This window comes from Pleurodeles waltl, chromosome 5, assembly GCF_031143425.1.
Source record: "Pleurodeles waltl isolate 20211129_DDA chromosome 5, aPleWal1.hap1.20221129, whole genome shotgun sequence".
Classification (NCBI taxonomy): domain Eukaryota; kingdom Metazoa; phylum Chordata; class Amphibia; order Caudata; family Salamandridae; genus Pleurodeles; species Pleurodeles waltl.
In genome coordinates this window covers 694,918,072-694,933,019 of record NC_090444.1, presented here as the reverse complement: position 1 = coordinate 694,933,019, position 14,948 = coordinate 694,918,072, and the positions used below count along the sequence as shown (strand labels likewise).

At 45.1% G+C, this 14,948-nt stretch overlaps 1 protein-coding gene across 1 annotated transcript in view; it reads right to left on the bottom strand.

Moving 5' to 3' along the window:
* The window catches only part of WASF1 (WASP family member 1), a 384,764-nt gene that overhangs the window by 100,909 nt on the left and 268,907 nt on the right, over nucleotides 1–14,948 (bottom strand). The gene's annotated exons all lie outside the window — the stretch shown is intronic.

Below are 14,948 nucleotides of genomic sequence, written 5' to 3'. Positions count from 1 at the left end.
GCATTAGTGATGAGCACAAGAGAATGTTAACAAAATTGTTTTTATCTAACTGTTTGAATCTCAGTTTGTAACCAGCAGTGCTTGGATCAAATAGATGGCACTGCGTGACTGTGATGTGAAGAGCACATTAACCCACAGGATAAAAAAGAAAAAGGGGGAGCGACACCAGATACACCTCGAGTACTCAGGGGCAACACATGGCATTGGGACATATTGTATAAATACCTTTCGAATACATCGCTTGTTACTCCTTGATAGATATATATCTGTATTATGCAATAGAAAACAAATGCTTTGCTGGCCTTTGGATAATGGAATGCATGGACCCAGTTTCTGGTTCTTAATTTTTTACTTTTGAATTTTGTTACTTGAATTTGTAACTGAATATATGTGTTTGAAATAATAAAAGAGACATATAAAAAAAATTGGTCCAGCATGATGTCCTGTCACGCCAAACCTAAAAAAATACAAGGAAACTGAATACATATGTCGGGTGAGACAGGCCACATGGGGCGATGTGGCACAGGATTAAAAAGTGGCAATAAGAAGAAACACATTGGAAACATTAAGAGGGATCGATTGAATGGAGAAACAAAAGTGTGGCAACTATAGGGCAAATGAAAGGGACAATAAGAAGAGAAAATACATCGGAAACACTAAGAGGGCTCAACTGAGTGGAGAAATAACAGCGTGGCAGATATGGGGCACATGAACGTACGGGGACTGGGAGAAGGAGGGCGAACACAATGATGCACACGAAGAGAGAATAAACAGGATAGAAGGGAGTCGGTATATAATGGATGAGTAAAACAGCACATAATGGGAAAGAAGAAACAGAAGAAATGAGCGAGCACGAGTGGCAACAGAGCCGAATAATTCAGATTTAAACCATCATTGGCAAAGCCAGTAGGTCTCGCCTTGGGTCTTGTTGGCTTTGCCAATGGCTTTTACCATGCTACATACATCGTCGATGCGGTGCAAAATAACTAAAGATTTTTTTTTTTGTTTAAAGGTTTGACGTGGAATGTTGAGCCATTTTATAGGGACACATACATATGCCTACAGAATGATGCAGGGACTTAAAAAAAATATTTTTAGTTACTGATCTGAGTTGGATAGGACGTTGGAGGAACAGAAGCAAAACGGGACGTGGGTGGGGAAGCAACACAATGGACTGAAACAGCACAAGAAGAACAGAGAAGTACACTGCAAGACAAAGCAACATGGAGACGGGTAAAGCACAGAGTGAGAGCGAGCAATACAGAGATGGGTGCGAAGCAACGTCCCGGTTAGTGGTACATGAAATTAGCTGCATGGATCAAGCTCTTGGGTGCTGGTACTTATGAGTATAATTATGTATTAATTTAATGTATTAATAAAAAGGTAATTAGAGTGTCAGGAATGATAACATTGTTTATGGAACAAGTGTCTCGTTTGGATGTGTGGTATATATGACGAGCTGTTATCGGCACTTATTATTACTGCTCTCCTGTTCTCACTTTGCAAGTGTTTAGATATTTTCGTGTGTTTGTTTCTCTACTTGCTTTTTCGTAGCTGTACACTGTAGTCTTCTTTGTAATAAAATACACGAAACAAAAATATTAATAAATAGAAGTAAAGTCACGCTCTCCATTTCTATGCTCCAAACACAACTCAAACTCTAAATAAATCACAAGAAAGACAATTGTTTAAAGAAAGAGGGATGTTATGAAATTCATGGATAATGCCCTTAAATGGCACAGGAATAAGCCGACATCACTGGCTGATGGTATTAAATGTATGGGAAACTGCTGGGTTTTGAAGGAGCCCACAATAGGTAAAATAATTATTTTTACGCCAGCATCTCAGAAGCACTTTCGTCCAATAAGAACCAGTCCAGGCCTCCAAATTACTGATGATTCCAAAACACTGCTTCCTTTTTTGTCAACCCCCTCTAAACAGATACGTGATAACATTATGGCTTTAAACAGCAAAACTGACCATCGGTACTAACACTGATGTTTTCATTCCACCCTCCCTCACATACAGCACTTCGAAAACCCTTCCTCCATTACCTCACAGAGATAAGGCATGACTAGGAATATGGGATCATAAAAATCCTGTCGCTTATGAAAACGGCACTACCGTCTGCAGCTACAAAGCAAAACTCATCAATCTGGACCTCCCAGTTCTAGCACTAATCATCAATATATTTACCAATAAATCACTCTTAGCTGGTAAAGTAAAATTTGCCACAAACGCATGAGCATCACCCATCTCCCGAAAACACCCAAATGCAGAACTTGACAGATGGTCTAATGTCAACTGCATCTCAGAGCTGACCTATATGAGAAAAGCAATGGAGTTGGGTTTAATAGCTTAACTGCCCATCGGCCATGAAAACACCGTCTTGTTTAGTGATCTCTAATTAGCATCTGCCTAAGGCATGAGAAAGACACCATATTTGTGAACATTAGGGAAGAGTAATTCACCAACTATGTTAAAATGTAGTCTTGATCCTTGATATCAAGAAACCTCTCTTTAGATTTGAACACCATAACCACAAAGATGTACTGGATTCTGCATTTACGGCACCATCCTCACTCTGTTTACATTCTTCCTAGCTAACCAGACCTATCAAGTCAAAATGACTAACTTCCTCACAGCTATCACCGCAATCATTCAAGGTATCTGTCTATGACCTCTCACACGGCCTCTTCAACATACATATGACTCTCAACTCAGATCCTAGGATCTCATGACATTGGTGACCACAAGTATGCAGGCAATAGACCGATCTACCTATTCTGCATTATAATCTGAAACTTGAATCAGGTATCAAACTGTTTGAAAGAAATACAATACCTCAGGAAACAAAATTTGTACGAGCGCATTAATGGCTTGATTACTACCTTGGCGGAGGGGGTTCATCCATCACAAAAGTGACAGATGTCTCGCTCGCTGTATTACAAGTTCCATTATATCCCGTGGAACTTGTAATATGACGGACCTGATCGCCGTCACGTTTGTGACAGATTAATCCCCGTCCGCCAAGGTCGTAATCAGGCCCTAAATCTGAAGCAGATCATATGCTCATTCACTGAATGGACCTCTTTTACCTGCCTAGATTCAATGCGCTACCCACCACTGCTAGTTTCACAAGTATGCAATTTGGAATCCTTAGAATGCTGTTCGACAAAAATATTTGCTTCAGACATCAATCAAACCCGATCAGCAAAAGTGTATTAGGCTGATTACGACTGTTTCCTTCCCCTTTTCCCCCAGGAAACCTGCCCTCCTACAGGTAGTTGAAATATGCTGCGGTACCCAAAACGACACTGCTTGAGTCGCATTTGGTCTTAACCACAATGACCCCATCACACCTGTCCTCAAATTGCTCCACTGGCTGTTAGTCAAACAGACGTCTCTACTTAAAACTGTGCTGCTCATTTATTTAATCAAGGACCTGGCTGCTATACTATGGCCTTTAAGATGTACCAAACAATTCTGTCCCTATGAAAGGTTTCAATGAATTTACTGGTCCTCCAACTGCCTACACAGAAAATCAACATGCTGGAAGACCCCTCCCCCACTGCTACTGAGATTTGAGAAGGATTACCTCAAAGTAAAAACACACACAGTTCTACTCATTCTACAGCCCACTGTCAGGGCAGAATATATGTCCTTTTTCAGGTATATTCTGAAGAACAGAAATTCAGCAATCAAAAACTAAATAATAACACATTCATAATTTACAAAACTTTTGATACTTTATATACATACATATATATGTATTCACTGAAAAAAACAAAGGTTACAGGGACGTTACAGTTATACATGGGGCCAAGTGCAAATAGTTTCTCATAATTCACAGAGCTGAATTAATTTTCTGGATATTTAGCTTCCCTAAACAAATAAAGAAGTTCAACATAATAATTCACCTTCCCTCAGTGACGGAAAAATACTTTCACAATCACAGGGCTAGTTTTAGGCCATTGATTAGCACATGGACAAGCTCTTTCAGGACCACCCTTGAAGCAAGCATCTACCAATGAATCCTTCCCAGTGTGTGAAAATAACTATTATAAATACAAAACCCTGTCAGCAAAAAACCACACCGTTCTACACTGCACATATGTTTCTTTCTATAGGTCTTGTTATACCTATTCTCTAGTGTGAATATACTGTAAAATAAAAGGACAATTTAAAATGCATGTTTTTAATTTTCTTACAATGTGCTTTGTTTTTCAAAGTTAAGTTATAACAATACGTATTGATGCAATAAACCCATTTTAAATATGAGCACATTATTCCCACCAAAAATACACATTTCTCAAAATAATGACAAACATATCTGCAGTCTCAGGCAAACAATGAATACTTAATGGAGGATGCTTAAAGCAATCATGCTTTCAGAACCATGGAATAAATTGTTTCAACTAAAGCAGCTCCAGCGTGGCTTGCATCCTTTCTCCACTGGTGAAAGATGTGTTCTGAATTTCCCACAGAGGACTGAGACACCAGCAGGCGAGCCCCGACCAAGGAGTCCTTCAGCCTTGGTGTGGAATAAATATATATTACCTTATGATGGTCGCCACTAGGTAGTTATAGTTTGGAACATGTTCCCATTGAAAAAGCATTCTGACTTGCCTATATCTTTGGCACCATTTCACAAATCTTCACAAAATATTGCAAAAAATGTGGTCCCAAGAATCTTATTGTACATGGGAACTTTCAGGGTGATCCGTCAAGCAGGGACCGAGAAAAAGGGAAGGTCAAGAAAAGTATGGTTTGCATTATAATTCCCATGAGGATTTTAGATGCAGCTACAGCCCGAACCGCTGGACGGAATTACACCAAATTTGGCAGGAAGGTAGCTCTCGGGCTAGAAAGAGTGTGTTTTGTTATTTGGTGTAAATCCGTTTAGTAGTTTTAGAGATATTAAAAGAAAAATAAATATAGATATCTAGAGGTTTGCAGGATTTGTGAATAATAAAGAGCTCGTGCAGAGATATGCAGAGTTCTGACTGGCTACCATCACCTCATCCAGGAAGTGTTGGCAGCCACCTTCGGACTCAGCTTCAGCCGAGTCCCAGAAAAAAAGAAAAAAAAGAAAAGGGGCTAGGGTAGGGACACCCTGCCCACTTAGATTTGGGGTTCCAGAGGGACCCCACCAGGGCAAAAAAGCACTTAAAAAAAAAAAGTTTTGCAATAAATTTACAGCAAAAAAAAAACAAACCCACAAAAGTATGGTTTTACTAAAGTCTCCAGTGTGTCAGGTCTCGGGGGCACAAATAATAAAGCGGGGGTGGCATGGGGTCCCATTCCTGGGCTTATTTATGCTCCAGGTTCCACCACCTCCCCAGGGCACATATTTAATTATATGTGGGGGGAGAGGCAGCGCTGGCAGCCCACAGCCCAGGAGGCTGCCACCTCCCAGGGGCACATGATGAAATAAACGTGGGGGGCCCGCATGCCCCACTGCAGCCCCGGGGACAACTACCTCCCAGGGGCACATGAAGAAATAAACGTGGGGGGGAGGATGTGTTTCCCCCCCTCACACATCCTTTCCACAACCCTGGGGACCACCACATTCTGGGTGAAATTAATTTGACATTATGGGGGGGGGTCCATTGCGGGCCCCGGGAACCATCACCTCCCCGGAGCTGTTTAAAATCGGAGAGGGGATGCGCAAGCACCTTTGTGGAGCCAATAATGGTCCTCGGGAAACCCACCCCCTACGGCCAGCTCCTGCTATGTCCCTGGGAGCCGATCCCTGGGACATAGCTGTTTGCTCTGATCAGAGCAAATACCCTGATTCCAGCAAGCGAGTGCTGTCAACTCTCACTTGCTGGAAGCTGAGGTTTCCTCTGTTTCCCAGCCTGCAGAGGTGTGGGCAGGAAAACAAGAAACAATTCCTCTCACAGACAGGGTGCTGCATGTTTAGCAGCTCCCTGTCTGTGATAGCAGTGCCATCTCCAGCAGAAAGAGTGAAGCCGGCTGGGACCACAGGGTCCTTCAGGCTCCCCCAGAGGTCCCATTGCACTCTGGGTGTCCTGTGGGGCACCCAATACAGATGGCAGGGCCCCAGGGATGTGGTTCCCAGGGCTGAAATCAGCCCGGATATGGGGGCCATGCGACCCCCTCACAAAAAATATATATATATTAAGGCCGGGCACTGGGGTAGGGTCCGCGTGGCTGGAATCTGCCATATGAGGGGGCCGTGCGGTCCCGCCCCTCCCAAAAATACATTTTATAACGCTGGGGGAAGGGGTACCCGGAGGTTCAGATCGGCCCGGGGAGGGATGGCACGCAGCCCCCTCCCCCTCAATTGGAATTGTAGTGGGCACCAGGGGATGGGGAGTCCAGGCCAAAATCAGCCGGGGGGGCATGGCCCCCCTCCTCCACAATGCACATTTAAACAATAAGGTAGTACTTACTAAATAACCAGTAAAAAGTGCTCCAGTTGGACAGACATTTTGTGCAACTGTAGTTGGATAAAAGTTGGATAAACGAGCAAGTGAGCTTCAATTCTGATGCTCATTTCACAGATACTAAACCTCAACAGGAAGCACTTACAAGTATGAACATGGCAGGTGCCCCTGTTGAAGCTCCACTTCTGGAAAGGACAAATGAGCCTAATTCCTGAGTGTGGCGGAGGCAAGGCAAGTGTGCTTACTACGCAATTCCATATTGAAAAACTATCTGAAATCCTTTGTGGAGGTGAATGCATCTTTCTTCTATTGGAGTGCACTCAGACACTCTCACACCCACTCACACACCCAAGGAGACCCTCTCACACTCATTCACACCCAGACAGATTTTCACACAGCCACTCTCACACCCAGAGACACCCTCTTACACCTATTCTAACACCCACGGAGACCACCCCTGTGGCTAACTCCCACTATGCATGGCCTAAGGCTGTGCACAGCGTGGGTTTGGTTGGATAGGGGGTTTGGCTGCAGGGACTGGCCGCAAGCCAGGTCCTGCGGCCAACCCCTGCAGAGCATGGCTAAAAGCCGTGCTCGGTGGTGGTTGGATGAATGTAGTGTAATGAAAATTACTTTTGTTAAAACAACTATAGAAATTCACTGGGAAAAAAAAAACGTAAAAGAGGAAAGTTATAGTTAGGAAATAGAATTTAAAACACCTTAGAAATTCACTTAAAAAAAAGGTTACAGGGACGTTCTGAATTTACTCGTACAAAACCAGAGAAATTCAGCAGAGAGTTATTTTAAGTAACTATAAGTCGCGGCCTAAGCCAACTATAACTCGCGCCCTCACCATGTAATGCTAATTACCCCAGCTATTACAGCACTCATGACAATTTTTATAACGTCAATAAAAATATCAATGAAACATTAGCAGTCAAAAATGAAGAAAAAACTGTGCATGGCAAGGCGTGAGTTAGTTACCTTTGGCTGAGAGTTATGGTTACTTGAAATAACTATAAGTGCTAAATTTTTTCTTATTTTGTGCGAATATATATATATATATATATATATATATATATATATATATATATATATTTATTTATTTATTTTTTTGTCCCCCCCCCTCACAAAATATGCCGAGCTCCATTTCAGAAAGTTTAAGCGCTTTAATCTCCATACATACCAGCAGTTAGCAGTTGCTCTCCTGGCTTTTTTCGGCTCTAATGGCCTTGTTCACTGTTGAGCAGTCTCTGGTGATTAAGGGACCCCGTGTTTTTAAAGAATAATTATGTAGTTCACTGGTTATCAATATACTATTTGGACTCCAGTATGTAAATTACTTTCCTTTGTTTCAAAATTACTGTACTATTTGGACTCCAGTATGTAAATTACTTTCCATTGTTTTAAAATACTGTTGTCACTATATGATTTTGCCTCCACTGCGCATTGCTAGTGGTGCCGCCAAAATCATGCATGTCTCTTAATGTGCAACTCTCCAAACTCACAAGAGGCAGTAGAGAAGTTTTCTTGTGTCCCTTGCTCACCTCCACAATGTTCCACATAGACGAAGGTTAAATATTTTTCTTCCTCGTGGAGGATAGCGAGCCAGGCTCCTCCTCTTTTCCACACATTTTTTCCTCTTGATGGGAGCCCCAAAACCTCAGGGCGGCTAGGGCAATCAAAAACGGGAACATAGCATCTTGCTTGTTTCAATATTCACAAAATATCCCGAGCTCTTTTACTCTTTACAGAAGGGGAGGAAGGGGGCTGGAGTGATTTACGCAGGAGGATCGGTGTGGTCTACACCCGTCCCTTTTTTTTTTCCATGGGACGTTTCAGTTTGAGCTAAGATTTTGCTTTTTTTTGTATTATATTTTTGACTATTTCTTTATGTGACAAAATTCAGTTATTTTGGAAAGGGGTGCTTGCAGGGGCGGCTCCTCATATGGGCAGAGAAGCATCGCTCCCCTGCCAGCAACCGCAGCTGCAACCCTTTTCCCAAAAAACTATCATAAACTGCAGGGCCACGGGTGATGAATAAAGAGGTGGAGTGCACAGCACTCCCCCTCAGAGCGTATGTGTGTTTGGCCAGCTGTCTAGGGCCGGCTAAACACACATGCGCACAGGGCTTTCTCCAGCCCAGCAACACAGTTGCCAGCCAATCCTGACGCTGCTTTGAGCCTGTGCGTGCGTGCAGCGAGAAGGGACGAGGCAGAAGAGCGGAGCGGGAGCACAGGTGTTTTTTTTTTTATTATTACTTTTAATTTAATTTTATTCTTCTCCCCACTCTCCTTCCGCGCACTCCTCCCCACCCTTTTTTTAGTCCGCGCGAGCCACGACTGGGTGCTTGTTAACTTGGATTTTCACCTGCATTAGGCATCCCCGGGGCCCAATATACCACCTGCTTATTAGGTGATTGACACTAGGTTTCTAACATAACATGCTGCCAAATTGGGTGTTTTTTTTTAGTCAGCCTACATTCCACTATATAGTTTGGGTGGGGGAATTTATGCTTTCCCGAGCAGGCCAACAGGTTGTTAAGTTGTAGTGAGTTTTATTGTGTTTAATTTATGTCGCTATTGTGTCTTGGGGCAATACCATGACGCTCACTTAGGCAAAACGTTGATGATTTAGCATTCTCATATGAAGTAACTGGTGATTTCAATGTAGGATAGTACGTTACATTCATTTCTAGGAGAATTGAGCAAGTTAAGGGCCTGCCGTGGCGCACAGGTGGGGTGGTGATTGACCCGGGAGGGAGATATGTCATGCTCAGGGGCACCTTGTATGATGGACCGTTCTGTCTGGTATCTCGCTATGGGTCTAATGTTGATGAACCTGAGGGGCATATTTATACTCTGTTTGCACCGAATTAGTGTCATTTTTTTTTTTACTCTAATTCGGTGCAAAACTAACTCCATATTTATTGTTTGGTGCTAGACCCGTCTAGCGCCACATTTATGGAGTTAAAGTCATTTTTTGGAAGTGGAGACCTACCTTGCCTTAATGAGATGCAAGGTAGGCGTTCAAGTGCAAAAAATGACTCTATGGCCTTAATGCCATATTTAGGGGCATATTTATACTCTGCGGGATATTTATACTCTGTTTGCACCGAATTAGCGTCATTTTTGTTTACTCTTATTCTGTGCAAAACTAACTCCATATTTATACTTTGGTGCTAGACCCGTCTAGCACCAAGGCCCTGAGTTATATTTTTTTTGTGTCGCATTAACGTCATTTTTTTACGCCAAAGTGCACAAATTTACATAATATTGGCCCTTATTTATACTTTTTGCTGCAAAACTGCACTAACTCAGTTTTGCAAAAAAAAGTCTAGCACCGGCTTGCACCATTTCTGTGCACCAGCCGGGCACCATATTTATGGAATGGTGCAAGCCGGTGCAAAGGGTAGGCTATCGTAAAAAAAAAAATGACTTTAGTCGGGTGGGGCTGGCAGAATAGAAGAAAAGGGTTTAGCACCAAAAAATGACTTTAGGCAGGCTAGAGTAAAAAAAAAAAAAGACTAACCAGATTAGCGTCATTTTATGGTGCTAAACCTACCATGCCACATGACTCCTGCCCTAGAAAAGGCAGGAGTCACGCCCCCCACCCCAATGGCCAGCACAGAGGACAAGGGTCCCCTGGGCATGGCCATTGCACCCTGTGCCATGTATGGGGGCCCATTTCAGGGCCCCCTATGGCACTTTAAAAAATAAAATGCAATCTTACCTGTACATCCCTGGGATGGGGTCCCCTATCCTCTGCAGTGCCTCTGGTGTGGGTGGAGGTGCCCCTGGGGAGGGCACTGTGGGCTTATTCCATGGTGTTCCACCATGGAAATAGGCCCACAGGTCCCCTAACGCCTGCCCTGACCCAGGCTTTAAAAAATGGGGCCAAGCAAGCTTTGCCCCATTTTTGACCCCTCCTCCCTCCCTTGCACCATTTTTGCATGGGAGTATAAATATGGCATTAAGGCCATAGAGTCATTTATTGCACGGGAACGCCTACCTTGCATCTCATTAAGGCAAGGTAGGTTTCCACTTCCAAAAAATGACTAACTCCATAAATTTGGCGCTAGACGGGTCTAGCACCAAAGTATAAATATGGAGTTAGTTTTGCACCGAATTAGAGTTAAAAAAAAAAAATACGCTAATTCAGTGCAAACAGAGTATAAATATGCCCCTTAGCGTAAAAAAATTACGCTAATCTGGTTAGTCATTTATTTTGACAATAACCTGCCTAACGTCATTTTTTTTTACGTTAGTCTACCCTTTGCACCAGCTTGCACCATTCCATAAATATGGTGCCCAGCTGGTGCTAAAAAATGGTGCAAGCCGGTGCTAAACTTTTTGGTGCAAAACTGCGTTAGTGCAGTTTTGCACCAAAAAGTATAAATAAGGCCCTGAGTTTTTTGGAGAAGTCTGGCGACTGATCAGTTCGCTGGGACCGGGCTCCATTTTGTGAGGTGGGTATTTTAATGTGGTCTTGGACCCGGTGGCAGATCGCAAGAGGCGGGCCAGACCTCAGCATATGGTGGCTGCGAGGGAGTTGGCGCACATCATGGATGAGGGCACTTTGGTGGATTTGTGGAGGGACCGACATGGTGGAGACAGGCAGGGTACGTGAGTTAATTATGCGCATGGCAGCTGGCCTAGACTAGATAGGTGACTGGGTACTAGAGATGTGGAATTACGGATGACGTCTGTTGAACATACGCCCCGTACTCTTTCGGATCACTCCCCGGTTTTGTTGGAGTTGCAATAACCTGACGGGTCCGGCCATGCGTTTATGTGGCGGCTGCTTGGTGGAGCGCTGAAAGACAGTGTTTTTCAAGAAGAGATTCGTACTGCGATTGAGGATTATTTCCGGATTAATCAGGGCTCAGCGTCGTCTGAGGGCACTCTTTGGGAAGCCTTGTGATCCGCGGTGTATGCCTGGCTAAGCAACATGGCGTGCTGAAGGCCATTCGAAGGGAAATGTCAGTGCTGGAGGTGCGACTTGCCAGGTTGGAGAGGCGGCTGGCTTCTGACTGGTCGCCAGACCTTTTGGCAGAGATACGAGAGGCGCTGTCTTGCTATGAGGAAGTGGCACTGTACGAGGTGTGTTTTTTTGGGTAACGAGGCAAGGGCGCGTCGGTATGGTGGGGGTAAGCAGGCCGGGCAGATGCTGGCGTCTATGCTCCACAAGGCCCGGGGGTGGGAACTACATTGTAGAGTTGAATGATCCTACTGGGACATTTCAGACGGGTGCTGCGGAGGTTTGACATGTCATCTCCGACTTCTACTCGGATTTATACGTTGAGCGGCCAGGTGTGAGTGGTTTGGAGACTGCTGCCTACTTTGACGAGATTAGCCTGCTCTGGCTTGAGAGTTCTCATAGGCAATACCTGGACGTCCCCTTTTCGGTTGAGGATGTGATACAGGCCATACGTTGCTTGCCGGGCAATAAGGCTCCGGGGTCGGATGATTTGAAGCCGGCTTTTTATAAGGAATACACTGATGTCTTGGCACTGCGCCTTCTTGAGGTTTATGCTGCAGCCCTCGAGAAGGGTGTTCTTCCGGCTTTGCTGCGGGAGGATCTAATAGTGACGATTCTGAAACGTGGGAAAGATCCTCACAGCTGTGACTCGTATCGGCCGCTTTTGCTGATAAATGTTGACAATCAGATCTTGGCAAAGCTTACTGCAACGCGCCTGCACCCCTTGCTTGTATCCTTGGTGTTGCCAGACCAGTCCGATTTTGTTCCCGGGCGTCAACACTGTTCAACTTGCATACCTTTTTTGCAGTTTCCTACACGATCAGACCTGACTACCACGCAGCAGCAATTTTTCTGGACGCTGAGAAGCCGTTTGATTCGTTGGACTGGTCTTATATGTTTGCTCTACTGGCCAGAGTAGGTCTAAGGGTTAGACTTATTCAACTGATTTGCCTTCTGTATTCCCAGCCATCTGCTTGGTTGAGAATTAACGGGACGCTGTCGGCCCCTATTTCGATTGCTAGGGGTACACGTCAGGGCTGCCCCCTCTCGCTGCTCCTCTTTGCGGTGGCCATGGAGCCTCTGGCGACAACACCATAATCATAGGGGGCTGGTGTTTCGGCAGCGGCCTGTCCTGATTTCTCTATATGAGGATGATGTGACGCTATACGTCTGATCCACAGGAGCATGTGGATGTATTGCTTGATGAGGCTGATCAGTTCGGCTGGCTCTCTGGGATAAAGAATATCTGGTCCAAGTCAGTGGTACTACTATTGTCTGATGCTAATTAGCAGTGCCGCTCTGGGTATCCCCTATGCTGGGCAGACAGGCCAGTGCATTATCTTGGTATTTGGTTTTAGCCAGAAGATGGATGAGTTGTGGTCGGCCAACTACGGTATGGCGGTTGTGTAGCTGGAGGATAAGGTGACGGTCTGGCGTTCGCTGCTGTTGTCACTGGCTGGACGCATCGCGAAGATGGTGGTGTTTCCCAAGTTCCTGTATTTGTTGGTCAACCTGCCACTGTCACTTACGTCCGGGTTTTTGAGACTGCTATGGTCCTTACTGGACATCTTGTTTGGGCGGGGGGGATCTGCCAGAACAACATGGGAGACTCTGACTCAGCCGTTTGAGCCAGGAGGACTTGGGGCCCCGGAACTGGAACTGTATTAGTATTGCGCGCAGACCCATTTTATCCATTTTTGGTTGCATCCTATATGTTACCTGCCACATTTGGCAGCGGAACATGACTTGTTTTGGCCAATTAGGCTAGACGGGGTAATCAGTAACCCGGCTGGGCCCTGTCGACAGGATATGGATACTGTGAGGTGCCTGATGCGCGCTTGGGCGTGTCTGCTGAGGCAGTGGGGAGTGTGTGAAGTCTTTGGGCCTTCGATGCCAGTGCAGATTGCGGTGGGCTTTCCTCTGCTGGAGAATGGCCAGATATTTGACCGCCTTCGGGAGTTGGATATGGTTACTCTGGGGTACTGGTTCCTGGCAGGGATGTTTATCTCCTTGAAAGAGGCACTAAGTGTACGCAGCGATGCTGCCCTATATCACATCCTCTTTTTTAGGATACGGGCACTGCTGCGGGCGCGGTATAACTGGTTTCCTGCAAAGCCCCCTCTCTGCAGTGCGCTGGAATTGTTGTACACAGCACCGACTGCTCGACACCTCATTATGAGCCTGTATGCTTGCTCACAGGCTACGGAATCACGGGCAGATTCCAAGGCCGGAGTCCGTTGGAAGACAGACCTGGGTGTGCCTATTTCGGAGGAGCAATGGTGTTACTGTTGTGCTCAAATGCGGGTGATTTCCCCTAATTAGAGATTGCGTCTAATCCATTTCAATTTTCTGCATCAGCTGTACTATACGCCCAGTCGCCTAAAAAATATGGGCCTCAGGGCGGATGCTAACTGAGCACGCTGCTCGGCCTCAGAGGCGAACTTCATGCGTCTGGATTGGGACTGCGGTGCGCTGCGAGATTACTGGTCGGAGGTACTGCATGCTATAGATGAGATGCCTGGACTCGCCCTATCGCGTGCTCCTGTTCTGGCGCTTCTGGGCTATGTGGAGGAGATCCCCTCTGGGTCCAGACGATTGGTGGGCCTGCTGCTGTTACTGGCTAAGCGTTGGGTTGGGATGTGCTGGGGCAGGAAGCGGGTGCCTCGCTATGACGATTGGCTGAGAGATGCTGCATATTGTCAAGAACGGCTGGATGAGTACTGGGAATTGATGCCGGAGGGTTCCCGGCCGAGGGATATCTGGGCCCCCTTGGTGACGTTTCTTGCAGCTTGTGCGCATGACGATGGCTAGCGTAAAGTGCCACTTCTGGTTTGTTCATCTTGCGACAGCTACACCTGCTGTGCTACTAATGTGTGCCCCCTCTCTCCGCGGGTGATGCTGGCAGAGCTGCTTTCCTTCTTCTTTCTCTTCTTGCTCTGTTCTCTCTTTCCTTTCCCCCTCTGTTGTTTTCTATTTTTCAAGTTCACCAACGACACGGACTGGAGGACCTCCTGCACGAGATAAGTCTCTCCTGTGGTTTCCTTTGCAATATGAACACGTTTGTGTTTCTGTGAGACTTCCGAGCAGAATTAATGTTACGTATACTGTCTGTGAACGCTGGTTTGTGTTGTTTGATGATGTTTGCTTTTTTCTAAAATGCAAAAATAAATAAATTAAAAAAATATAATAATTTATTATTTTTTAAGAAAAATTGAGCAGGTTATCATTCACCTCCATACTCATGGCGTACCCATGCACCAGGCTACGTAATGCAGGTTACCCTCCTCTTCCATACTCATGTGGTATTGATCAGGTTGCAAACCGAAAATATGATGTAATGAAAGTTTGATTTTTGCTATATGTTTAATTTCAGTTAATTATGTGCTGCTATTTGCCTAATTATTCCTTTTCTGTATCTTCTCGACTGATATTATCTGTATGGTAGGTTGATACAATATGTTACTCAATTTTCTGTTCCTCTCCACCCTGTAACTTTAGTCCTTTTTTGCTTTCTATGTTTTTTTACACAGTTAAACACTTCCGGTGTGCTGGTAT